Source organism: Salvelinus sp. IW2-2015, unplaced genomic scaffold (assembly GCF_002910315.2).
Source record: "Salvelinus sp. IW2-2015 unplaced genomic scaffold, ASM291031v2 Un_scaffold4214, whole genome shotgun sequence".
Taxonomy (NCBI): Eukaryota; Metazoa; Chordata; class Actinopteri; order Salmoniformes; family Salmonidae; genus Salvelinus; species Salvelinus sp. IW2-2015.
In genome coordinates, this window is record NW_019945485.1 from 8,700 (window position 1) to 34,851 (window position 26,152).

A 26,152-nucleotide genomic window follows, 5' to 3' on the forward strand; every position below is an offset into this window, starting at 1 on the left:
ATGCTAACTTTGTTTTTCATTTGTGGCACAAATCCAATGCAAGTCAATAGTACTGAAATGTGTCACACTTCATGTCCAAACCATCTATTGAGCTACACAATCAATGTTAGATATTTTAGAATGATTTGGACATGAAGCATTGTCCATACTGAATTCATATCAAGCCATTTGTCATAAAAGCAAGGCATGAGCAAGAAGACAGGTGGTACATCAGTGGAGGCTGCTGAGGGGAGGACGGCTCATAAAAATGGTTGGAATGGAGCGTTTGGAATGGCATCAATCACATGGAAACCATGCGTTTAATGTATTTGATACCATTCCACTGATTCCACTCCTGCCATTACCACGAGCCCGTCCTCCTCAATTAAGGTGCTACCAACCTCCTGTGGTGTACATCCATGTGAATGTATTTTATTTTCGAAGAGTACAACAGATGAGTGAAGTAGACGAAGTCCCAGATGTTGCTAGCCAGATATGTTCACTAACCCAATCAGAGAGCAGTGCACTGAAATTGTCACATTAAAATTTGGAGAGTCACCATCGCTCTAATGCAAGGCTCTCCAACTCTGTTCCTGGAGAGCTAGCATCATGTAGGTTTTCAATCCAACCCCAGTTTTAACTAACCTGATTCAGCTTATCAACCAGCTAATTATTAGAATCAGGTTGCGCTAGATTAAGGTTTGGAGCGAAAACCTGCAGGACGTTAGCTCTCCAGGAACAGTGTTGGAGTTAAAACCTACAGGACGGTAACTCTCCAGAACAGGTTGGAGTTAAAACCTACAGGACGGTACTCTCCAGGAACAGGGTTGAGTTAAAACCTACAGGACGGTAGCCTCCAGGAAAAGGGTTGGAGTTAAAACCTACAGGAGGGTAGCTTCTCAGGAACAGGGTTGGAGTTAAAACTACAGGACTGTAGCTCTCCAGGAACAGGTTTGGAGTTAAACCTACAGGACGGTGCTCCAGAAACAGGTTGGAGAGCCCTGCTCTAATGGGTATGCACTAATCTTTCAATTACTGAGATATCAGGCCGTTACTGAGAACTGTTGTCAATTTCCAGCAGACATGCTGTTATAGATTTTGTATTCAAATTGATTGTTGTTGATATGGCGTTATAGATATCACCTCACTCATTAACTCTGTGTGTTAATTACTTAATTGTGCCATTGTCACACATTCACATATTGGTCTCATTACTTCTAATTAACATAAATAAAACCCTCACATACAATACCCTAATTATATATAACAGTGTACTTTATCATAAAATAGTTGATTCATATTGACTCCATAATATAGTGTTTAATAACCCTTTCTCATCCGCCTACACTCAAAAAATGAAGAGAGAGTCCTATTGGGCCACAGATCAATGCCATGTTAACATGGAAAAGGGAGAAATTCAAAATCAAAGCCGTCGTCATGGCAACGGCCCCTGCCAGATTCCACCAATCAATGGAGTCCGCAAGGCGATGTGAGAGGCGCCAGGGGGAAAAAGGCCAGGCGTCCTACATAAAGAGTCCGGGACGGGAGTCAGGGCGCCACAACGGGCAACCCACTTTGCACCACTCACATCACACAACCACCACACACACACAAAGACATTAAGCACCAAGAGGAAGACGGAAAGAGTGAAACGAAGAAAAGAAGAACAGAGAAGAGAGAGAGAGAGAGAGGGGATATATATGACTAGATATGGCACACACCTATGAAGGAGGAATCCCTGCCCGGGTCTATCTGGAACCCTGCTCGTGGTCTTTTGCTTCCACCCATCTCCGTTGGAGGAGGTAAGGTGACTGTGTGACAGACTGCTCTGCATAGTGATCAACTGTTTAGCTTGTCTATTTTAGTCACTCTGCCACTTTCCTCTCTCACTACAGTGCATCAACAACATCAGTTATATTTCCTATTCTATTTACACTTCTTATCCTAAAGAAGGGTAGGAAAGAGATACAACTCTGTTTTAGAGGAATATCGCCCACTCAGTGTGTTGGGGAAACGGTGGTGGAACACGTTGCATGTGGGTTGCTCTCTTTAAGCCCTGAGGCACTAGGTTGAGTATTGGAATAGCAGCACTGCCCACCAGTTCCATTTCCCACATCCTATCTCTGTCTGTCTGTGGTGTTTTGCAGGAGAGCCTGAATGTGTTGTTTTTGTGTGGCCTTTGTGAGTCAGAATGATGAGGATGCTATTTTAGAGACTGAAGAAAATGCTCTTTCCTATATTGAAGGACTTGACCGGGGAAGCATCAATTGAATTACACTTTATTTCAGGCTATAACGCCTTCATCTTGCATGGCAGTTTTCCCTCATGCGTTTGTGTGCTCGTCTTGTGTGCTCACACACACGCATATCTATGTTTAATTTAGGGGATTCAACCCCCCAGCTTCTAAAAATCACTGTGCTTGACTAGAGGAGAAATTCTTAATCTTTATTAATAGCATCATCCTCAGCTGTATCAATTTCCCTGAAGTTCTCACTTCAAACTATTGCAACGAATTCACCACAGCATTTTAAAGGAAACAAATGGAATGCTTGAATGCAGCACATTTAAACTAGGAAGTAATTAGCCGGACAAATCAATCTGTCACAATTAAATGGCATTGTCAACCGATCACAATTAATATGCTTGCAAAAGACAAATTGAACTTCTGAAGTCCAATTTTGTTTGAGCTGGGTGAATGACACAAATGACCACAATGCAATATGCAAATGTCAAAGTTATTTGTCAATAACCCACAAGCATCAGCTGCCGTCATGGAGATGTAGGCTATAGGCTAGTTGTGTCTAATGAATGAACAAAGGTTGCTTTGAAGTGGAGGTGCATGATTAGCCGACAGTGGTGACAGGGAGGCGGGGGGCAGGAGTCTTTCTCCCTCTGTGTCTCATTAAACCTACAGTAGCAGGAGGAAGCAGCTGGTGTCAATGGAGGCAGAGGAAGGAGGGCGTAAAAGAGAGTGACGTGCAGCTTGTCGTGCTGAGACTTTCTTTCATGTGACTCTACAGTGTGCATGTGCCACTTGTGCTCATCCTCAGAAGACCTGTTAGTGAAGAAGGAGACATCTTATGTTCAACCTCACAGGGACCCTGTAGTGAAGAAGGAGACATCTTATGTTCAACCTCACAGGGACCCTGTAGTGAAGAAAGAGACATCTTGTGTTCAACCTCACAGGGACCCTGTAGTGAAGAAGGAGACATCTTGTGTTCAACCTCACAGGGACCCTGTAGTGAAGAAGGAGACATCTTGTATTCAACCTCACAGGGACCCTGTAGTGTTAGTAATACATCTAATTAATAATAATTTTACCAGCAGTGTAGGTGTGTGCAGTAGTTAGCCATTTAACAGTATTATGGCCAGGAGATTTAAACTGTTTAGGAGTCTGTTCGTCTGAACCTTGATGCACCAGTACCACCTGCCAGATGGGAACATGGAGAACAGTCCATTTGGCAATTTTTCAGGCCTTTCTCAGACACCGCCTGGCATTTACGTCCTGAACGGCTGGGTGCTCACCCCCAGTGATGCACTGGGCCGTCCGTACCACCCTCTGTAGGGCCTTCCGGTTGAGGGGGTTGCAGTTGCCATACCAGACGATAATACAACKAGTCAGGATGCTCTCGATGATGCAGCTGTAAAAGTTCCTAAGGATCTGAGGCGCCATGCCAAATCGTATCAGCCTCCTGAGGGAGAAGAGGCACGACTGTGCTGGTGTGAGAGGATCATGTTAAGTCCTCAGTGATGTAGACACCGAGCAATTTAATACAGTCTATTCATGTAATAATCTGCAAATATGGATTTAAAAACTTTAAAAAGTAGTTTAGTCAGGGGATAAAAAATGTTTTCGACATGTCTGGTGCTTATACAGTACAGCCTAGGCATAATTGTACTTAAAGACAAGTAGCCTATTGGTTTCACAGCCTACACTATTACCATCCATTATCATCCATTATTATATGTCTATTAACAATGTGTTTTACGCTCCAAGATGCTGACCCTAAACCCAAACCACGGGTAGGATTTCCCCATTAGCGACTGGGTCAGTCACTTCTGAACTGCAGACGAACTCGGCAACTCTTCAAGTTTATGGCTATCTCATCACTGCACTGTTAATTAAGCTTTGAAGGAGAGAGTGAAGAGTGTTAAGGCTGGTAGACAGCTTGTCATAATTAATGATTGTTACGGTTTGTAATTCATTGTGAGAGCCATGGTGGGTTAGGGACAGGCTTTTACATTTTGTAGACGATGTGTTGAGTTGCTCGTAGTGGTGTATGTTTAGAAGGAGGTAGTCATTGGCTGGATAGGGGTGTTATTTATGAAGATGTTGTTGATTAGACAGTTGGATGGGACTTGATGGAATGTCCAGTGTTGTCGGTAGGGACAGAGACGCCTCAGAGGACACTCAGATGTCGATATCATTGATCAAGACAGGTCTCGACATGGACTGAGTATCTGTTGCTGAGTCGGTGTTGATTGGCAGAAGGCTCAACTGTCATCACATTCAGTGTCAAAGTGAGTTGTATTGATGGAGATTGTTTTCGCTTCTCACCTCTTACAGTCGTATTATTGGAGGAGAAGGTCCAAGGGGAGGATGCCATATAGAATAGAGAGAACGGTGAATAGAATGAGGTTGTGAGGAATCGAGGACAGATGAATTGAGAAAGAGGTGTTTTCACTTGCAGTTGACCTGGTGTTGAACGGGATCCCTTCATCTTCTCTTCCTGCAGCCGCGCTGAAGCAGGAGGTGGCACTGGAGAATGGCGCCACAACRCTGAACCACTCCATGGCAATGGTGCAGCGCATGGAGAGTCTGCTGGCCCAAGGCAAYGGCAGCGATGTGGCCCTCCGCGTGCAGACGGTAAACACGGATGAGGTGAAGGTGATCCAGGCGCACACGCTGGTGCTCTCGCTGCAGAGCGAAGTGTTTGAGGAGCTGCTGCTCAGCCACAACACCAGCACCTTGGTCCTGAGGGAGCCTGCCGACTGTGCTGCTGTCTTTGACAAGTTCATCAGGTGAGGGGACCTGGGGGGGGGAAGAATGAGTGTACACCTCAAGAGGATGGGGGAGGAACAAAAATGGGCTAGTGGTGTTTCATGTTTTTTAATTTAAAAAAGCGACCTCCTTTCAAGTTCAGTAATGACTGCCAATGTTTCTGCAGACCAATCTAGCCTTGTTTTATCTCTGCAGGTACCTCTACTGCGGTGACATCTCYGTGCGCCTGGACCAGGCAATCCCTCTGCACAAGCTGGCCAGCAAGTACCGTGTGTGGAGCCTCCAGCAGGGCCTGAGCCAGTACATGACGGGGCACCTGTCCAGCGACTCCCCGACCGGCCACGTGGTTGGCTGGTACCAGTACGCCATGCAGATCGGCGACGCCAACCTGAGGGACAGCTGCCTCCAGTACCTCTCCTGGAACCTGTCGTCGGTGTTGCAGAGCGGCGAGTGGGKCTCCATCAGCGACGACCTGCTGCTGTCCCTGATGCAGCGCTCCGACCTCATCCTGCAGAGCGAGCTGGAGCTCTACGAGGCCCTGGAAGCCTGGATTGGCCAGAACCAGCCGGCCGGCCTRACGGTGGAGAATGCCCTGAGGCAGGTGCGCTATGGCATGATCCCCCCGCAGCACCTGTTCCGTCTGCAGAAGCAGTCACCAGTCATGCTGAAATACTACGAGTCCATCCGTACGACTTGCTCTTCTGGCCCTTCCAGTTCCACTCGGCTCGCCCGTCCAGCTGGCCAAATACTTTGACGTCAACTGCAGCATATTACACGCCACGCAACTACCTGTCACGTCCTGGGCTCTCCGTGGTCATCAACAACCCCACGCGCGACGACCGCAGCTTCAGCTTCCAACCCAGCTGGGTCCCAGCGGCAGCGACGCAGCAAGCGGGTGACCTGGAACGCCCTGTTCTCCCGCGCTGGCTCCCGCTCAGCGTGCGCTCTGCCTATACAAACGAGATGCAGGCCACACGCACTGAGCGGGCGGTCGTCCTCCGCATCATCTCCCCCACAGCCACTTCCAGCCCCGACTTCGCCGGTGTGAGCTTCCAGAAGACGGTGATTGTGACGGCGAGGCAGGGGGTAAAATGGTGGTTCGTCACGTCTACAACTTCCACCAGAGCACTGAGGAGCCGGGATTTCCTGGTGGAAGCCGACCTTCACCGCCGGGCGTCTGAATACCTCATCGACAGCTCCCTCTACCTGCACGTCGTGGTAAAGCCCCTTTACCACAGCCTCATCGATTGCCAGGAAATAGGCCGAGAGGTTGTGTGTGCCTTAGTAACCAACGGTTCCCATTATGGAATGCAAGTTGCAGAGTAAAATGGCTTAATCATAAAAAAATTATGAAAAACAAAACATTGCTTTTTGGTCTAATTTAAATACGGCATAAGGTTTGCAGTGTGGTTGAGTTTATATTTCAAGAAAGAAATTGTAGAAATAGCCTGGGTTTATGACTTTGGAACTTGCCCAGACAGTGATGATCGTACCAAAACCGCCCTCCCTCTGAGTCCCACCACCCTAGCCTGCAGACAAAGTCACACATGCACACACCAATATCACAACTCCTAGTTTATTGGCCTGGTACTGGGCTTATTGTACATATAGTATGGTTTTTGCAGTAGTGGTTAAGTTTTCTCCAAACTTGTTTTAGCTCTGAAAAGAGTGTCTGGAGCCAGGTTTAACTGTACTGCATCTATTAAAGAAGTAATGAAAGAGTCAGATAATAACAGTTCCCTCACATTGTTTCCCCAAATCTTACCACATGGTAGGGGACTGGATGCACTGTATCTGTTTGAGATATGATTATGATCAATAGTTGGATATTCTCCTTGATTGCCCCTGATTAAGGAAAGGCACATTCTTTATGACATATTTAACTGTATGATGTTATCTGCATAGCTATAGGATACTACTAGTAAATCAAAGTGTCAGTTATTGGTATTGTTTCCATTAGCTGAACTCTCACTTTGTTGGGTGCTAACCAAACCTCACGGATCAAGTGAAGCTATTTCGTCGCTTTGCACACTGCCAACACCATAAGTACAGCCATTTAAAAAGCATGCATTCACCATTAGACACAATCACACACATAAGTTTACAGGCCTATATGTTATAGCCATGCTGATACTCAGTGACTGGACAATTCCTATACAGTTTCTCTAGAAGCCATTTTGCTGTTGCCTACTCTTTTGCAATTGAGGAGCATTTCTATTGAATCTTTAAGCCAACCTGCAGTATTAGTGCTATTAGAAGGATTGTGTTGTTGATAGTAGTGCTTTATAATGAAATTATGCACGGCCTATGGACAACATTGTTGGTACTAAATTATACTTCCGGGTCTTTAGAATGTTACTGGTTCATGTAGCTACCATATCTCTCTATGTTCTTCCTATAAACCTGAATAAAATGATATTTTACCCAGTCTGTAATTGGTCTGTTTACTTGATTACCCTAAAAATGCAGACACAATGTGATACAGAGGACAATTGTGACTTAAGCCTAATTTATATTGTACATATGCAACAAAGTAATGCAAACACAAAATGGCAACCCTGCAAACTGGCATTACATTTATAATTCGTGGGGCTGCAGACGTGTGTGTGTTTTGCTACTACAACAATACAGCATTGACATTTTTCATAGCTATTTGTAGCTCTTGTATTTCATAGTACTGTAGGTATGGTATAAAATTAAGCTTTAATAAAAAACAAACAAGGTAGACCTATCAAAATGAATTTCACATGCCTTGTATGGGGATATTTTCTGAAATCAAAATGCTTTGAAGCCATTGAAAACCACAAATTATACAATGACATCTTAGAATAATTATATATATTTTTCAATCATGATTGTTGTGACCATGGACTGGTCTTGGACATGTCACGCTTGTTGGCAATGACAGCAAGAGACTACATCTCCCACAACTATGTACAACACAGGGAGGAAAAAACGTCATAACGCATTTGACGCTCGAGCTTCAGATGTATAGGCCCGGTGCCCCGGGGTGAACAGAGTTTACTCATTTTAGACCATTCTCATTGGTCATGAAAAAATCTCCACACACCCGGGGCACCGGGCTATGCAAAACTAATCCGACCACTTCTTTCGCTATCTAAAAAGTGTAACGTTTGGTAATGTAACGTTATTGAGTTAAATTCACCGGCATTCATATATGCTTTCGTTATAACTTTTTTTTAAACAAGAAGCCCTGCGAACGAAGACAAACTAACGCAACATGCATGAAGATTGAAACAGACTTGCATCGTAGTTGCAGGACAAGCCGCAGCTTCTGAGCGGGGTAGATGCAGGGAGGGAGGGAGTAAAACAGTCTTTGTGCTTCCCCTCCCCCTCATCAAAGCAAAGGGGAAATGTCTCTTTCTAGGAGGTAAGAATTCTAAACAAATTTAATCTCGTGCAACAAGACTGCATTTCGGACAAAAATGCATTGCTGGAAGTCAGGGTTATTTACGGCGTCATTGCATTATTGACGTTTAAATATCAGTTCGTTTCCGGCTTAACTAACGTTAGGGTCTGCCCTTGTACAAAGTTGCTAGCTAACTTCAGCTAGCTACAGTACAAGTTGTACTGTGGTGCCTGATAGCATTTCTCTGTAACCTGGCTAGAAACCATAACATTTATGCGGATTCCCCGTGTTGGTTGTTTCCTGTCATTTCCTGGAAATTTAAACAATTGTTTGTGAACACGCGATAACGTTGCTAACGTTAGTTAGGCTACTTGGGGCTGCTAGTTAGCTACCTAGCAAGCTAACGTTACCTATAGCATTGTCTATTCGACAAACGAAAAGTGCGTAGCTAGCCACACCGGTATCGATGTAACGTTAGCTATATCGCGTGCGTTATTTTATTTGGAGCACGCATGCCATGCCTCGCGACTTGTCGTTTGATGGGAAAACATGAGTCATGTATTTTTCCCGACAGCGTTACTTGGTCTAATATTACCGTGTGAGTGTTCAGTCGTCTCTCACGCATTCTTGCAATAGTTGTTCACTATATTTGTCTCGCATATTTTCTAAAAATGCCTGATCTATTATACAGTTGGTCTCCCTCTGACACTAAGTGATGTGTAGTTAGCTAGCAACAAGCAATGTTGAATAAAAAACACCTGGTGGAAAATAAATCAAGGCCCTCCAACGTACAACATGGGGACATTATGTTGTTGATGATGTAATATTATGCCACACACATCGTTTCCCGAACTCTATCCTGGGGATCCCAAGGGGTGCACATTTTGGTTTTTCCCTAACACTAACTTTACACAGCTGATTCAAAATATCAACTGATTATCAAGCATCCATTGTTTGTCAGCTGTGTAGTGTTAGGGCAAACACCAAAACGTGCACCCCTTGAAGAACCCAGCAACAATTTGGGAAGTGTTGATCTAAACAATCCTACTGGCATTACCAGCAGGATTGTGAGAGGCCTGCTCACTGCTATTATCACAGGCAGCCCCTCTATAGCCTAGCTACCTGAATGCATGTGTTGACTTCCAGTGACTTCTGCAACCTGGGGGTTGTACAGCTGCTACACTGTTGCGCTATGTGACGTTATTCGTGCTCACCTTTCTTTCGGGAGCAGCAACGGCCTGTTTGCTTATAGTAAAAGTGTAGGATGAGCCCTGGGTTTTCCATTGTGTATGGACTTTTCTTGACCCCTGTAGCCATTTTCACTTTGTTTAAGGTATTGGGTGGAGTAGGCTCAAGGGCTTTGCAATGCTTGTTTGTTCATTTCAAGTTGCTGTTGCTTAAGGAGGTTATACAACAAATAAGCACTCTTCTACAATGGTGTTTGCCTGCCACAAAGAATGTCAGCTGCAATGTGAGACATTTTCAAGCACCCCGTTTTTTTGGTTTTACATTGACCTTTTAATAATTTAGCAGACACTCTTATCCGATTGATTTAGAGACAGTGCTAGGCTTTAGCACAGTGGGTTAACACGGTCTGACCGGTGGTCCTTCTGACTGGCAGCCAGTCCCATCCTGGACACAGATTAAGCCTAGTTATGGATTAAAAATAAATCTCAATGGTTTATCTTCATTGAAAGTGCGTTGTAGTCCAAAATAAGTTTAGAGGTAAATGTATTTGTATTTTATTCGTATCCCCATTAGCTGTTGCTAAGGCAGCAGCTACTCTCCTGAGGTCCACAAAAAACATGACATAATCCCAGAACTTCAATAGACAAGAAACAGCTCAACGACTGAACTACACATCTTAAATAACAATAGAACCCTAAAAAGGTCCTACTGACAGTTACACACATTACTGAGTTACCCACACATCAGTACATGTACCTATGCCCAAGAGTTATTTGGGTCAGACAGGGGAGAGGCATTGTGATGTGTTGTTTTATTTAGTTTTTTCTTTAAGCTAACTTTGCTGTTTGCTTCAGTCATTTGAGATGGAAATGAGTTCCACGCAGCAATATCGGGCCGATTTCGACAACAACTAAGAACGGTGAAGCACAAGGCTAAACTTCTCTGCTGTTTTGGTCCCGTACCTACCACGTTGTAGCAGTGTGACGTGAACCTGTGCACGTGCACAGAAACAAACTCTAACAGTGAGAGAGCACTGCTGCTTGTCCAGAGTGAAAAATAACCTGTTACTTGGTAGCTTCATCGTTTCCTGGTTTAAGCGTGTCGATGGTGGCTGTGATGGTGGCTCGTGACCCAGCTATTCACGCCGTCATCCATTGGGCTGTCCAAGAATTCTGAGTATTCATCTTCACACAGAAGATATAGCATACCTTGTACAGGCTTCACACAGAAGACATAGCATACCTTGTACAGGCTTCACACAGAAGATATAGCATACCTTGTACAGGCTTCACACAGAAGACATAGCATACCTTGTACAGGAGTCTTCAAACCAGTGCACCTGTCTGTGACTAAAGCTGGGTGGGGTTATTTTCCTCTAGAAGGTAGTGAATCACCTGTAACATGAGATGCACACACACCACAGCTACGGCTGTAGCTAGATTAGTCAGCATCAATTATTTCAGTTTACCGCCTATGCCTATAGGCTATTTTTGTGCGTGGTTCAGGCCGTTGAGGGAACGCTTCCTTGTGAATCTGCTCTATTGCTCGAGTTGTGTCATGTCCAAGAATCAATGGCTGACGTGCGCATTCATTCCATCTTGTGAATTGAATGAGAAATAAAGTTGATTTTGGTTACATATGGCCTTGACTATACACACCACTGGTTACTTTACAAGGCTTTACAACACGCTCTGTGTAGCAGGTAGAATGTCACATTGACACGATGCTGATGTCAAAGCAACMCGTGTAGACAGTGGGCTTACACTCCACTATAACCAAAGGGTTGTAGGGCAGTAAGCTTATTAGGCTGGGTTTAGGGTTCAGGTGGATGTACCAGAGGTTCAGAAAGCTGGAGGAGAGCTATGCCCAATGACATCATGCTTCCCAAAGGATCTCGTGACAGCTATTCAGAAAGGATGTCTTGTTTGGTTGGGAGTCATCCTCTCTTGCCTGGACACAGGCAGTAGAGGGGAGTGCGCACCTGCCCCGACCCCAACCTGAGGAAGTTAACGCAGTAAGCATCGTCCATATGGGCTACCATTTGTAACAACGAGAACTTCTAACTTGGATTCGTCGACGTCAGACATTCCCACAAAGAAAGTGTTGGATACTGCATAGTCCCATGCCTGAAATGCTTAGAGTTGTAGGATTTTTAATAGCTCCTTCATTGTAATAAGGCCTGATGTGGGCCTAGCTGTCAACTAGTTAAATATGTGACCTCAGACGCTCAAGGATACTGTATGTCAGGGAGTTCATCTGAAATAGAGTGCCGCGTCAGATCCGTTTCTGCCATGCATTTTAGCTATGCATTGGGAGCTAAGGGCAGTATTTAGGCAAACTACATGGTTTCTTGCCATGCTTAAAACAATGTTGGGCTGTGGATCACTTTAATATAGCAGATTATGGCTTCTAACAATGTAATTGTCTGCATCATTTCCAATCCCCCATATTATTATTATTAATAAAAAATATATAATAATAATTATAATATATAATATATATATATATATATATATATATATATATATATATATATATATAAACAAATTTCATTGAGTTTACTGAATTGCAGTGAGGAATCAGTCAATTGAAATGCATTTGGATTTCACATGACTGGGAATACAGATATGTATCTGTTGGTCACAGATACTTTTTATTTATTTTTTAAATGGACCTCACAATGGGCCTCAGGATTTCACCACGGTATTGTACATTCAAATTCCATCGATAAAATGCAATTGTGTGTCGTTGTCTGTAGCTTATGCTGCCCATACCATAACCCCACCGCCATCATGGGGACTCTGTTCAAACCATTGACATTACAGACGCTCGCCCACACGATGCCATACACGTGGTCTGCGGTTGTGAGGCCGGTTGGACGTACAAAAACAACGTTGGCGTGGCTTATGGTGGAGAAATGAACATTCAATTCTCTGGCAACAGCTCTGGTGACATTCCTGGAGTCAGCATGCCAATTGCATGCTCCATCAACTTGAGACATCTGTGGCATTGTGTTGGTGACACAATGCCACAGATGCCCCAGCATAAAGTGCACCTGTGTGTATGATCATGCTGTTTAGTCAGCTTGTTGATATGCCACACCTGTCATGGGAAATGGATTATCTTGGTGAAGGAGAAATGCTTGCTAGGGATGTAAACAAATTTGTGCACAAAATGTGAGATTTTTTTGTTTTCTGGAATATTTCTGGGATCTTTTATTTCAGCTCAAAAACATGGGACCAACACTTTACATGTTGCCTTTATATTTTTAATGTTATTAAATATAAAAAATATATTTTCCCTAACCCTACCACCCCTAATTGGAGTAAACAAATGGACAACAATACCAATACTTTTACTTCAGCTTATAAATACTATATACATTTTACAGACACAGTATATTTTACATGAGTTACCTTTTTTTGTTTTCAGTCCCAGCCTTCAGCTACCCTCAACCCCTCCATCAATCTCTAACATCATCCAGTTTGGATTTCTAGCTGCCATATATTTTCCCCTGTGATGTTTCACAAAAGTTCTGAACCTTTCTATTCTCCTGGTTTCTACAGATTGTAAATTAAATATAATTTTTTTGCTAATTGTATTATTGATTAGGACGTTTCAAACCCCCCAGCCGTGCTATTTGTGAGTTAGCGCCAAGTAAATGTTGACATTTATCAGCATTTCTGAACCTGCGACTATAATAAGCTACATATGGGCAGTACAAACACTGATCTAATGATCTGTTCTAAGTGCAAAACTGCAGAGCTGATGGTGTACCCTGTAGTGCCAGTAAAAGTTTGGACACCTACTCATTCAAGGTTTTTCTTTAATTTTTACTATTTTCTACATTGTAGAATAATAGTGAATACATCAAAACTATGAATAACGCATGGAATCATGTAGTTACCAAAAAAAGTGTTAAACAGATCAAATATATTTTGAGATTCTTCAAAGTAGCCATCCTTTGCCTTGACAGCTTTGCACACTTGGCATTCTCTCAACCAGCTTAACCTGGAATGCTTTTCCAATAGTCTTGAAGGAGTTCCCACATATGTTGAGCACTTGTTGGCTGTTTTTCCTTCACTCTGCGGTCCAACTCATCCCAAACCATCTCAATTGGGTTGAAGTCAGGTGATTGTGGAGGCCAGGTCATCTGATGCAGCACTCCATCACTCTCCTTCTTGGTCAAATAGCCCTTACACAGCCTGGAGGTGTGTTGCGTCATTGTCCTGTTGAAAAACAAATGACAGTCCCACTAAGCACAAACCAGATGGGATGGCATATCGCTGCAAAATGTTGTTGTAGCCATGCTGGTTAAGTGCGCCTTAAATTCAAAATAAATCCCAGACAGTGTCCCCAGCAAAGCACTATCACACCTCCTCCATGCTTCACGATGGGAACCACACATGCGGAGATCATCTCACAAAAACATGGCGGTTGGAACCAAAAATCTCAAATTGAGTTTCACTGGTCTGTCTATTGCTTGTGTTTCTTGGCCCAAGCAAGTCTCTTCTTATTGGTGTCCTTTAGTAGTGGTTTCTTTGCAGCAATTCGACCATGACGGCCTGATTCACACAGTCTCCTCTGAGCAGTTGATGTTGAGATGTCTGTCACTTTTACATTTATTTGGGCTCCAATCTGAGGTGTAGTTAACTCTAATGAACTTATCCTCTGCAGCAGAGGTAACTCTGGGTCTTCCTTTCCTGTGGCCAGTTTCATCATAGCRCTTGATGGTTTTTGCGACTGCACTTGAAGAAACTTTAGAAGTTCTTGAAATTTTCCGGATTGACTGACCTTCATGTCTTAAAGTAATGATTGACTGTCGTTTCTCTTTGTTTATTTAACCTGTTTTTGCCATAGTATGGACTTGGTCTTTTACCAAATAAGGCTAACTTCTGTATACCACCCCTACCTTGTCACAACACCACTGATAGGCACAAACGCATTAAGACGGAAAGCAATTCCACAATTCCACAAATTAACTTTTAACAAGGCACACCTGTGTTTTGAAATTAATTCCAGGTGACTACCTCGTGAAGCTGGTTGACAGAATGCCAAGAGTGTGCCAAGGGTGGCTACTTTGAAGAATCTCAAACAAATCAAAATATATTTTATATAGAACTTTTTTTTGTTTACTACATGATTCCATATGTGTTATTTCATAGTTTTGATGTCTTCATAATTTTTCTACAATGTAGAAATTAGTGAAAATAAATCGTGGAATGTGTAGGTGTCAACTTTTGACTGGTATGGTATATAACATGCTATTGGTTGCAAAAATGGTTTATAATTTTAATTTGATAAACTCAGTTTTGAATCCGGCGTCGTTTTGTGTATCCTTACCTTCTCCCCTTTCCACTTGTCGCCTCCATTTTTGCAGTGATGCTGCAATCAGTTGGTTGTAATTTTGAAGATAGCAGACATTTCCATATTTTTGTTAACAATTCCACCAATCCTGTTTATATAATTTAGAAAGATTAAACCATTTAACTTATTTAAAAAAAAAAACGTTTTTTTAATCAATTAGTATAGTTTATTTTAACAATATTTGTTCAGTCTTTTCTGGTGGATTAAACTGAAATTGCAACCAGCTTTCTATGGCTTTTTTTCTTCTTCAAATAGCGATATTTTGGAGATTTCATTTCAAATAACCGAAAGGGAAAAAGGCAATTTCTTGCCATGCTACTTCAGTTGGGACAAAGGCTGTTTTTATACTGTTGTTCTAGGTCATTTTAAGAAGGTTTTGAATGCTCCTTTTTTAGCTCGACGGAGGAAATGAACATCTATTTTTACTCTGCTGGGTGCATGTGAGCATAGCACAAGTCAATGAATCTCCCCTCACTGTATTTCACTGGGAAGTCAATTAATCTCTTCTTACTGGGAAGCTGGACATCTGCAGTCGCTCATCTGAGGAGAGCATGAGATGCTACCTGTCCAGTCTATACGAACTTGCTTTCATCCGGATATGTAGGTTATTTGCTAACATTTAGCCTCCTGTGTATGTACTGCAGATAATCCACCCACGATTAGGCTGCACTGTATTACCCGGCCAACACACTATACCCAACCTAAATGCTTCACTTGAAACATTGCAAAACGTTGCATTGCCTTTTATGAATGGTGTCTCTGCTCTCTGCAGCCTTATTTCCAGTTGTTCGTGGTACAGAGAGCCAATGGAAGCTTTAAACAGCAAGTGGTGTTTAAGTGTCTGGTTACCTCTGAGCCAATGTACACGATATACAAAAGTATGTGGAAACCCCTTCAATTTAGTGGATTTGGCTAATTCAGCCACACCCGTTGCTGACAAGTGTATACAAATTTAGCACACAGCCATACAATCTCCATAGAGATGCAGTAAAATGGCCCGTACTGAAGAGATCAGTGACTTTCAACATGGCACCGTTATAGGATGCCACCTTTCCAACAAGTCAGTTCGTCAGATTTCTGCCCTGTTAGAGCTGCCTCTGTCAACCTCGGTGCTGTTATTGTGAAGTGGGAAATGTCTAGGTGCAACAATGACTCAGCCGTGAAGTGGTAGGCCACACAAGCTCACAGAACGGGACCTTGTGCTGAAAATGGGTTGCAACACTCACTACCGTGTTCCAAACTGCCTCTGGAAGAAACGTCAGCACAATAACTGTTAGTCGGGAGCTTCAGGAAATGGGTTTCCATGGCCAAGCAGCCGCACACAAGCCTAAGATCACCATACGCAATGCCAAGCGTCAGCTGGAGTGGTGTAAAGCTCGCCGCCATTGGACTCTGGAGCAGTGAAAATGCGTTCTCTGGAGTGTTGAATCACGCTTTACCATCTGGCAGATGGACAAATCTGGGTTTGGCAGATGCCGGGAGAACGCTACCTGCCCGAATGCATAGTGCCAACTGTAAAGTTAGGTGGAGACTGAATGATAGTCTGGGGCTGTTTTTCATGGTTCGTGCTCGGCCCCTTAGTTCCAGTGAAGGATAATCTTAATGCTACAGCATACAATGACATTCTAGACGATTCTGTGCTTCCAACTTTGTGGCAACAGTTTGGGGAAGGCCGTTTCCTGTTTTAGCATGACAATGCCCCTGTGCACAAAGCGAGGTCCATACAGAAATTGTTTGTTGATCGGTGTGGAAGAACTTGACTGGCCTCCACAGAGCCCTGACCTCAACTCCAATGAATGCCTTTGGGATGAATTGGAACACCGACTGCGAGCCAGGCGTAATCACCCAACATCAGTGCCCAACCTCACTAATGATATTTTGGCTAGCTGAATGGAGGCAAGTCCCTGCAGCAATGTTCCAACATCTAGTAGAACGCCTTAAAATAAAATAAATAAACATAATTTCACCTTTTATTTAACCAGGTAAGCTAGTTGAGAACAAGTTCTCATTTACAACTCCGACCGGGCCAAGATAAAGCAAAGCAGTGCGACACAAACAACAACACAGTGTTACACATGGAATAAACAAGCGTACAGTCAATAACACAATAGAAGAAAAAAAAGTCTATATACAGTGTGTGCAAATGGCGTGAGGAGGTAAGGCNAATGTTGTGCAGATGAGGAGAGGAGAAAAGGGTTCATGTTTAGACTATTGAGGCGCAGCCATCGTCTGAATCCCACGTTCCTTCAGTTGGGGTTGTTGTTTTACACCAGCATGGCMCCGTTGCCCTAGCCTGGATGMGAAGTCCCCGCTTGTTGCTTGTGAACAGTGTTTATGAATGCACTGTAGTGTGCATTTCACACAGGRAGAGGTCTCTGGTCTCCATTGTGTAGGCAGCAGCAGACCTACTGCAGGAGCTAACATGAGTCACTGTTCAGTGAGTATTCTTCTGATTCTGGTTGAGACTTTGGTTCGGACAAACCAAAGTGGTTAAATTGCTGCTTTTATAACAATAGGGTTAGACAAAACAGTGTTMAWGAGTGAGGTAATCTGTTTCTGCTTTCTCGCTCTCTGTGTCATCGTTCCGATTTTATGAGCGAGTCATTCACCTGTTTCCTATTGTTAAGCAATCTCTGRGTAGATAACAAATGGAACTGTACAGTCAGTAACACGTAACAGTACAAGTCGGAAGTCCACAAAAACAGAACAGCTACCCCACTGAAAATCAACACCAAGCACTCTCACAACACATGGTTCAACTGGGGTGTTTCTCTGTTCTGGTTTATTGAAAGTGAAAATTGACAGGTCTTGGTATAGATGAGTTTTCTTAAAGAACTAGGCTGATCTCTCCTCTCCCCATCCTCTCATAGGGATGAAGAAGAACCCAGGCCTCAAGCTCTCCAAAGAGGTCTTTGATCAGCCCCCACCTGCAGCCGCAGCGTAAGGCTTCTTCTCTGTCATTGGTTGGCCGGATTCCAGGTTGTCTTTTTCGTGGTCACGCTGTGCATCTCAGAAGATTGCTACATCATATTAACGTGCTTTCTGAGATGGTGGGCTAAACACTCCTCCAGATATTGTGAGATCTCATCATCTGTGCAGCATGACTCTAAAAAAGATGCCCTGGAAATTAGCCACTGCTGTGTGTTTGTCACAAATGTGACGATGACCTCTGTGCAGATGTGTTTGTCACAAACGTGACGATGAGCTCTGTGCAGATGATGTGTTTGTTTTAATTTCTGAATAATGGTGAAGAGGAAAACCACTGATGCCAGAGAGAAGCTAACAAAAGAAACAGGGAGAGTGTACTGAAGAGGTAGCTGTACACTAATAGATGATGAGGTTATGGTTTCATATGCAGATGTCATTACCCGAATCTCCTCTTTCACACCCTAAACTCTACCCCCCAGGTTTCACATAGCATCTTGTCAAAGTACAGTCATACAGTTCACACCCTAAACTCTACCCCCCAGGTTTCANAGCATCTTGTCAAAGTACAGTCATACAGTTCACACCCTAAACTCTACCCCCCAGGTTTCACAGAGCATCTTGTCACAGTACAGTCAGTGTGATGTTCAATGAGAAAGAGCACTAGTTGTTGGTGGTAAGTTTGATATCGATGTCACCTTTTTAAAGGAATGCATGGTATTAATCCCACTACCTATCCTCTCTCCTCAGCCCCCCTCGARAACTGGATTCCAWAACCTGTGTTACCATTGGAGAAAAGGTAGGGAGGAACGTTGTGTTCAGGATGTAGTACTTCACTTTCTATCACCTTTTGTGGTTTTACTTGGGTCATGTTCATTAGACACCAAACAGACGAAAACGGACTGAAACGGGGAGGGACTGCTTGGGGTGTATTCATTACGCCGATTCTGTTGGAAAACATTTCTTAACCCGTAATGGGGACGGACCTGAATTTGTCCAATAGAAACTCATGTTCTGTAACTTTGGACTAATGTTTACACCCCTGGACTTGTCCAATAAGAAGCACTTACTTTTGTTTTGCGTTGCTAAGCTTTTTGAAAATGTTTTCTGTTGCATGTCCTAATGAACACGACCTTAGCGTTTTCTCTAATGCATTTACTGGGTGACTGATGTGACTGATAGACTTTTCTCACGCTGTGCATCTCAGACCAACGTGACGATCACCTCTGTGCAGATGATGTATTTTGTTTTAATTTCTGAATAATCCTGATGAAACAAACCACTGATGCCAGAGAGAAACTAAACAAAAAGACAGGTAGAGCGTTCAAGAGAGTTGTAATGTAGTCAAGGATAAGTGTATGGTTTTGGTGTCAAAATGTCATTACCTGACTCAGAAATCCAGAACTATACCACCCAGGTTTACCTGCACTCGTCSAATAAGAAATATTTATTTTAGTGTTCTGATGGGTCCTAATGAACACGACTCAGGGTTTACTCTTTTGCATGTATTGGTTGAACTTGATGTGATTGGCTGATAGACCTCTTTCTCTCTCCACTGTGTTTCTCCCTCTGGCCAGAACTTTGTTKTGAAGGCAGATGACTTGGMGCAGATTGGGGAGCTGGGTAGAGGAGCGTATGGCGTGGTGGACAAGATGAGACATGTGCCCAGTGRGCTTATCATGGCCGTCAAGGTGGGTGGAGTGCTCCAGTTAGCTCCAGGGTGCATGTTAAATGAGCCAACATTATGGAATGTTGCAGATAGAAATGCCATGAATAGAGACAAAACAATTCCTTATTCTACATGTTAGAGGCATGTTTGTTCTACATAGAATATTTGTATCTGAATGTTTCAAAATGTTGCGTTCTACTGAAACAGACATTTTAGTTTTCTGTACAGTGAATTCGGAAAGTATTCAGACCCCTTGATGTAAATAAGGTATTTCTTTTTTTTACATTTGCAAAAATGTCTTAACCAGTTTTTGCTTTGTCATTATGGGGTATTGTGTCTAGGTTGATGTGGGGGGGGGGTATTGAATAGATTTTAGAATAAGGCTGTAACGTAACAATATGGAATAAGTCAACTGTTCTGAATACCTTCTGACGGCACTTTATCTGAGCTGTTTATTAGATATTTGATAATATTAGATATGTTTTCAAAAGTCAAAACGTACATTTTATATTTATATATCTGAGATGTTGATTAGATAAGTGTGCGTGTCATATTTTAAAGACAAGCCACACAGCTCTATCTCAACATCAACACTCCTGACCAACACAGACCTGTGGTGTTTTGACAACTCCTACGGTCATTTTGGGCTCCCGAGTGGCACAGCGGTCTAAGGCACTGCATCTCAGTGCTAGAGGCGTCACTACAGACTCACAAAAACGGCGTGATTGGAAGCCCCATAGGGGTTGACGCCACAGTTGCGCCAGCGTTGTCCAGGTTAGGGTTTGGCCGGGGTAGGCCGTCATTGTAAATAAGAATTTGTTTCTAAACTTACTTGCCGAGGTAAATAAAGGTTAAAATGTTTTTTTATTTTATTGTCAAGCCAAACGTGGCAATGGAATACCTCTGTGCAGATGATGTATTTTGTTTTAATTTCTGAATAATCCTGATGAAAGAGACCACTGATGCCAGAGAGAATTAAACAGGTAGTTTAACAGTAATGGATGAGGTTAACGGTGTCCTATGCAGATGTCATACCAAATGTAAAGTTTATTTTCACTGGGAAGTCATAATGTTAACAAGTGAGCCCTGAACTATATTTAATTTACACACAAATTCTAAAAATTCTAAATAGATACATATGGAAGAGCTAATTAGTATTCCTGAGTCCATCAAATTGCCGTGGTCTAGCCACAGCTTGTTCCTTCTAGTGATTGTATTTCTGTGACTGCCCCCCCCAGAGGATCCGGGCACAGTGAACACCTGAGCAGAAGAGACTGCTGATGGACCTGGGACATTCTCCATGAGGACGTGGACTGCTTCTTCACGGTCACCTCTCTCACGGCGCTCTTTTAGAGAGGTCAGCTCTCAGCACACATCTGTAGGCACTAGGCGTTGGCCTGGACACTGTCACTCGCACCAACATCTGTAGCACGAGCCTGGTGTTGCCTCGACGCACTGTCACTCAGCACCACATCTGTAGCACAGCCTGGTTTGCTGACACTGTCACTCGCACCACATCTGTAGCACAAGCGGTTTTGCCTGGCACTGCCACCCAGCACCACATCTGTAGACAGCTGGTTTCCTGGACACTGTCACTCAGCACCACATCTGTAGCACAGCCTGGGTTTGCCTGGACACTGTCACTCAGCACCACATCTGTAGCACAGCCTGGGTTTGCCTGGACACTGTCACTCAGCACCACATCTGTAGCACAGCCTGGGTTTGCCTGACACTGTCACTCAGCACCACATCTGTAGCACAGCCTGGGTTTGCCTGGACACTGCCACTCAGCACCACATCTGTAGCACAGACTGGGTTTGCCTGGACACTGTCACTCAGCACCAACATCTGTAGCCACAGCCTGGGTTTGCCTGGACACTGTCACTCAGCACCACATCTGTAGCACAGCCTGGGTTTGCCTGGACACTGTCACTCAGCACCACATCTGTAGCACAGCCTGGGTTTGCCTGGACACTGTCCACCAGCACCACATCTGTAGCACAGCCTGGGTTTGCCTGGACAACTGTCACTCAGCACACATCTGTAGCACAGCCTGGGTTTTGACCTGGACACTGCACTCAAGCACCACATCTGTAGCACAGCCTGGGTTTGCACAGGCAGCCCAATTATTGTATTTTGCCCATTTATTTGCAAAAGTTTCTGATTTGTTCAAAATACCAATTATTGGCCAATCTGAATTGGGTACTTGTGTAAACAGCCATAGATGGGCACACCGTCACATTCGCTCTTAGTTTGTCAAATTAAGATGGAGTTATGCTGGACTCATTTAAATGGTAAAAAAAAAACTGTCCTTGTCTCATTCCCTTCATCAACTGTTGGAAAGACTTAACAGGTTGTTACGTTCCCCAGCAAGAAAACAAAAATTGTCACTCAAACCGAAAGGGGAACCAAGGAGTCACTGAGAACAACCAAAAGGAAACGGGTGGGGTTTTAGGAGGGGGTCTGAAGGACTCTCATGGGGGGTGTCCACTGAAAGTTGACTAGACAGCAACAACTGGCACCTAAAAGACAGCCCACACCACTATATTTTTCCAAGAGGAGGCAAACAAAATCACCAAACTTAAAAACGGGAAGCAAACCAAAAAATGGTTGCAACAAAACTAATCAGGGAAGATCAGATAAAGGATTGTTATTCTAGAGTGATGGGGGGACCCAGCAACAAGTGTCACACATGCTGACTAACGAGATGGGGGGAACCAGCACAGGTGTAACACATGCTGACTAACAAGATGGGGAACCAGCACAGTGTAACAATGCTGACTAACGAGATGGGGGAACCAGCACAGGTGTCAACACATGCTGACTAACGAGATGGGGACCCAGTCACAGGTGTCACACATGCTGACTAACGAGATGGGGGGGAACCAGCACAGGTGTCACACATGCTGACTAATGAGATGGGGAACTAGCAACAGGTGTAACACATGCTGACTAACGAGATGGGGGGAACCAGCACAGGTGTCACACATGCTGACTAATGAGATGGGGGGAACTAGCACAGGTGTAACACATGCTGACTAACGAGATGGGGGAAACAGCACAGGTGTAACACATGCTGACTAAACGAGATGGGGAACCAGCACAGGTGTCAACATGCTGACTAACGAGAGGGGGGATCCAGCACAGGTGTAACACATGCTGACTAACGAGATGGGGGGAACCCAACACTGGTAACACATGCTGACTAATGAGTTGGGGGGGGAACCAGCACAGGTGTAACACATGCTGACTAATGAGTTGGGGGAACCAGCACAGTGTTAACACATGCTGACTAACGAGATGGGGGGAACCAACAGGTTGTACACATGCTGACTAAGAGGTGGGGGGAACCAGCACAGGTGTACACATGCTGACTAACGAGATTGGGGGAACCAGCACAGTGTAACACATGCTGACTAACGAGATGGGGGGAACCAGCTGTTTTTGTGTTTGCACACTGACCTCTGTGCAGATGATGTATTTTGTTTTAATTTCTGAATAATCCTGATGAAAGAAACCGCTGATGCCAGAGAGAGAGAAACAAACAGGCTGAGTATTTAAAAGAGTTAGTTCTATAGTAATAGGCGTTGTCTCTGCGTTGCCAGGGTGACGTGTGGATCTGCATGGAGCTGATGGAACACGTCTCTGGATAAGTTCTACAAGCAGGTGATAGATAAAGGCATGACCATCTCCTGAAGACATCCTGGGGAAGATCACTGTCGCGGTGAGTGGACACCTGGGTCGTGTTCATCAGGGCACGCAATGGAGATCATTTTAAAAAATGATTTGCAATGGAAAACAAATGAGTTTCTTATTGGTCCACGTAGTCCCTCCCTGTTTCAGTTTTTATTCTGTTTGGTGCCTAATGAGCACAACCCTGCAGGGTTACTGAGTAATGCTTATAGGTACAGTTATAACGTCACACTGAACTCTGTGCAGATGAGTATTTGTTTTAATTTCTGAATAATCCTGATGAAAGAAACCACTGATGCCAGAGAGAGAACAGAACAGAAAAACATGCACAATAGTGAAGTACACTGTCCTGTTATGATTTATATTGTCATCTGTAAAAAGTGTCCACACCAGCTTGTTGTGATGCTGTATAAGGAACAGTCACACAGTTCCCTCAGGTTATCTGGAATTGATGTCATTAAAATGCAGTGTGTAACTGCTTCTTTCTCTCTCTCCAGACGTCAAGGCTTTGGAGCATCTGCATAACAAACTTTCAGTGATACACCGAGGTAAATGAAGGATACGATTTTGTTAGCCTGCTGATCTAAAACCAAGGCAACATAAGCTCCCCAAATTAACACAAGTCTTCATGTCTTGGCACAGTTACTCATCACTCGACCACCTCCTTTACCCATGTTGATTCGAAATGGTCCTTTATTTTATTTGTATTTTTTTTTTTCCTTCACCACAGTTGTTGGGACTAAACTATTCCTTATATGAAAAATATTCTTAATTGTTTTAAAATCGAACCTTTGTGCAGATGTGAAACCGTCCAACGTGCTGATCAACACACAGGGCCAGGTGAAGATGTGTGACTTGGCATCAGCGGCCACCTGGTGGACTCTGTGGCCAAGACCATGGACGCCGGCTGCAAGCCCTACATGGCGGTGAGTAGGAATGGGAGAGGGAGAAGAGAGAGGTGGGTGAGCTCTGACACCTTTCTCGGCCATGTTCAGTGGGCACCAGGGTTTCTGTTGCCGGTAATAGACGGCTTTTGGTATAAAAAATTTAAAGCCCAAAAAATTTAGCTGCCGAGGGACAAAATAAAAAATCTATTGCAAAATAATACTTTTTAGCCTATTCATTGGTGGAAATACCAGTCGACGTAAATGCATTTGACCGGTCATTGCTTACAGTAAATTCGTAAAGTATTCAGACCTTATTTAAAAATGGATTCAATTCATTATATTTTTAGAAATATTTGGCAAATGTATTATAAATAGAAATACCTTATTGCATAAGTTTCAGACCCTTTGCTATGAGACTTGAATTGAGCTCAGGTGCATCCTGTTTCCATTGATCATCCTTGAGAGGTTTCTACAACTTATTGGAGTCCACTTGTGGTAAATTGTGTTCCCATTTATATACGCAACGGTATGTGTAGGCTTCAGTGCGTCACACACCACTTTGAAATGAGCTAGAGGCAGTATGCATTTTGAAAACATACTTGCATGTAATTGTTTGAAACCTGAATGTTTTTACTTCATATTATGAGACACTGTCTTACCTTCCTTCAAAGTAAAAACCGACCATAGAAACGTGGTGCAATTATTTATAGACTTCCATATGCCATTGAAACCAGTAGCATATTCGAACTTTCTTTCATTGTCCAGTAGCCAAAGGCACAATCCTCGTTCATGTAGCAACCCATGCTAGTTGTTGCATCTTTAGTCTCCCCTCTTTCTAAATTGTGTGTGCGGTGCGATTTGACAACGGTGTTTTCGTGCTAATTGCATTATGGAATGAACTCCGCGTATAACCTACTGCCATGTGCTCATTGCTGGCTTATAATGTGAGAAATAAAAGTTATCCACATTTTAAGTTAACGTTCGGCTCTGTAGCTCAGCTCGTTATTTGTTTTTATGTAGCCTAAGTCTACTGGTTGTATTGAATTAGGGATCCTTCGTCCCAGAATCTGGTTGGAAAAGGCCATTTCTTTCTCGCCACAGAACGATAAACTGACCAATAGAATAGGTCAACTTTCTGCTATGGGGGTACTAGATTGCATGGGCTAGTGATGTAGTGTTTGTTATTCGTCTCGTCTTCGTCTCTTGGCTGAGGAGAAGGAAACATGACAATCACTCTAACATCTTCAAAGTGCTCATCAGAATTATAAGGAGGCACACCGTTATCCTGGAGTGGCATGTTCTGTTAAAATGAATAACCATCATGTAAAGTGACTTCAATGGGTGGACTCCCTAATCAGATTACACAGCCAATGTCTACATTTCGTGACTGTCTTTTTAAATTAAAATGCTGCTGGTCAAATGTCCTGCGCCACATTTTCCTGAAGGGAAACCCGTGCTTCTACACCTGCATTCCTTGCTGTTTGGGGTTTTAGGGCTGGGTTTCTGTACAGCACTTTTGTGACATCAGCTGATGTAAGAAGGGCTTTATAAATACATTTGAATTTAGAGAAGTTTGACACGTAAGAAATAAAATGAAACGTCCATATCGACAAGTTCATGTGGTACCTCCTACGTTTCCATTTTTGTGCCGACTGAACACGACCCTGGTTGCAGCCGCAGCGTAAGGCCCTTCAGTCATTGTGTGGCCAGATTCCAGGTTCTTTTTCGTGGTCAAGCTGTGCCTCTCAGAAGATTGCTTCATCATATTGATGTGGTTCCTGAGATGCTAAACGTGACGATCACCTCTGTGCAGATGATGTATTTGTTTTAATTTCTGAATAATCCTGATGAAAGGAACCACTGATGCCAGAGAGACTAAACAGAACAACAGGGAGAGTGTGTTAACAGGTGATGCCAGAGAACTAAACAGCAACAACAGGGAGAGAGTGTTGAACAGTGATGCCAGAGAGACTAAACAGAACAACAGGGAGAGAGTGTGTTGAACATGTTGATTTGCCAGAGAGACTAAAACAGAACAACAGGAGAGAGTGTTGAACAGTGATGCCAGAGAG

At 43.5% G+C, this 26,152-nt stretch overlaps 2 pseudogenes; both read left to right on the forward strand.

The window, feature by feature from the left end:
- The first annotated feature begins 965 nt into the window (after nt 1–965).
- On the forward strand, nt 966–7,411 carry LOC112077033 (BTB/POZ domain-containing protein 17-like; annotated as a pseudogene).
- Nucleotides 7,412–17,754: 10,343 nt separating this feature from the next.
- Nucleotides 17,755–26,152, forward strand: part of LOC112077035 (dual specificity mitogen-activated protein kinase kinase 6-like) — a 13,694-nt pseudogene continuing 5,296 nt past the window's right edge.